Source organism: Limulus polyphemus, unplaced genomic scaffold, assembly GCF_000517525.1.
Source record: "Limulus polyphemus unplaced genomic scaffold, Limulus_polyphemus-2.1.2 Scaffold7215, whole genome shotgun sequence".
Lineage (NCBI taxonomy): Eukaryota > Metazoa > Arthropoda > Merostomata > Xiphosura > Limulidae > Limulus > Limulus polyphemus.
Genome location: NW_013672825.1, coordinates 37,483 through 39,891, shown reverse-complemented (window position 1 = coordinate 39,891; position 2,409 = coordinate 37,483). Strand labels below are relative to the sequence as shown.

General features: G+C 32.8%; 1 protein-coding gene across 1 annotated transcript in view; it reads right to left on the bottom strand.

Moving 5' to 3' along the window:
• LOC111089734 (monoglyceride lipase-like) overlaps window positions 1–2,409 on the bottom strand; it is a gene marked incomplete at its 3' end in the record, with an annotated part of 33,572 nt that overhangs the window by 4,649 nt on the left and 26,514 nt on the right. The gene's annotated exons all lie outside the window — the stretch shown is intronic.

Below are 2,409 nucleotides of genomic sequence, written 5' to 3'. Positions count from 1 at the left end.
TATACATCAATGTTAGTTAATACTTAGTTATAGACAAAGACAAATATACATCAATGTTAGTTAATACTTAGTTATAGACAAATATACATCAATGTTAGTTAATACTTAGTTATAGACAAATATACATCAATGTTAGTTAATACTTAGTTATAGACAAATATACATCAATGTTAGTTAATACTTAGTTATAGACAAATATACATCAATGTTAGTTAATACTTAGTTATAGACAAATATACATCAATGTTAGTTAATACTTAGTTATAGACAAAGACAAATATACATCAATGTTAGTTAATACTTAGTTATAGACAAAGACAAATATACGATATAATAGGATTAACAGTAAAGGAAGCATTACTAACAGCATGTATTACATTAGTGCAACAATAAAACAGAAGTGTCGTTTGTAGCTTCTCCTGGCCCCCAGTGGCACAGCGGTATGTTTGCGGACTTACAACGCTAGAATCCGGGTTTCGATACCCGTGGTGGGCAGAGCACAGATAGCCTTTGTGTAGCTTTGTGCATAATTAAAAACAAACAAACAAGCACATCGTACGCTTTATATATTTATTTATTTATGGCTGAAAGTATTTTAAAAAGACAAACTGGCTTCTCACGCCAAAAAGAGCCGTCGTTTCGTATAAAATGCGAACCGCAACGACCGAGATATCGGCATGACAGACGGACGGCTTTTTGTTTTTATATAGTAGATGGTTTATATTGTAGATGGTTTATATAGTAGATGATATAGTAGCTGGTTTATATAGTAGATGGTTTATATAGTAGATGATATAGTAGCTGGTTTATATAGTAGATGGTTTATATAGTAGATGATATAGTAGCTGGTTTATATAGTAGATGGTTTATATAGTAGATGATATAGTAGCTGGTTTATATAGTAGATGGTTTATATAGTAGCTGGTTTATATAGTAGATGGTTTATATAGTAGCTGGTTTATATAGTAGATGATTTATATAGTAGATGGTTTATATAGTAGATGATATAGTAGCTGGTTTATATAGTAGATGATTTATATAGTAGATGATTTATATAGTAGATGATTTATATAGTAGATGATATAGTAGCTGGTTTATATAGTAGATGGTTTATATAGTAGATGATATAGTAGATGGTTTATATAGTAGATGGTTTATATAGTAGATGATTTATATAGTAGATGGTTTATATAGTAGATGGTTTATATAGTAGATGGTTATATAGTAGATGATTTATATAGTATATGGTTTATATAGTATATGGTTTATATAGTATATGGTTTATATGGTAGATGGTTTATATGGTAGATGGTTTGTATAGTAGATGATTTATATAGTAGATGATTTACCTAGTAGATGGTTTATATAGTAGATGGTTTATATAGTAGATGGTTTATATAGTAGATGATTTATATAGTAAATGATTTATATAGTAGATGGTTTATATAGTAGATGGTTTATATTGTAGTGATTTATATAGTAGATGGTTTATATAGTAGCTGGTTTATATAGTAGATAGCTTATATAGCAGATGGTTTATATAGCAGATGGTTTATATGGTAGATGGTTTATATGGTAGATGATTTATATAGTAAATGATTTATATAGGGGGGATCTCTCAGAATGCTATTGAACAGTTTGACATTTCGCGTATATTGACTTTTATGACAGGTCATTATAACTATTTTTAATTTGGGGATATTCATTTGGCATACCAAATCTGAAGAAGAAATCACTAATAGCCGAAGCTATAGTTGTAGATTCCTGATTTGGTATTGCATAGGCCACTTGTTGAAATAATCCATCACCACACAAATGTACTTGTTACAAGCACGAGTTTGAGGCAAAGGACCAGCAATGTCAACAGCTACTCTTTCCATTGGTGTGCCAACTTGATATAACGTCATCGGAGCACGTCCTTTATGCTTGGGTCCCCTTTTAGCACAACATGTTCTGCATGTCCTGCACCATTCTTCCACATCTCGCCTCAAACCTATCCAGTAAAATATCTGTCATAGGTGACTCAATGTCTTCTTAACTCTCCCACATTGTCTGGTGTTTGCCAATCACGCACTGCTTTCACATTGTCAGGATCAGTTTGCACACCATGCTCACTTACAATGTGACCCAAGTAAAGCACCTCTTTCTGGAACAAGTGGCATTTCTTGGGATGGAGTTTGAGGTTTGCTGCTTGCAAACGACTGAATACTTCCTCTAGGCAGGACATGTCCTCATCAAAAGTTGTTGCAAATACAATGACATCATCCATATACACTAGGGCTATTCTCCATTGTAGGCCTTCCAATACTCTTTCCATCAGCCTCTCAAATGTCACTGGAGCATTGCTAAGCCCGAATGGCATCACACGGTATTACCAGAGACCTTGGCCATAACTAAATGCAGTCTTAG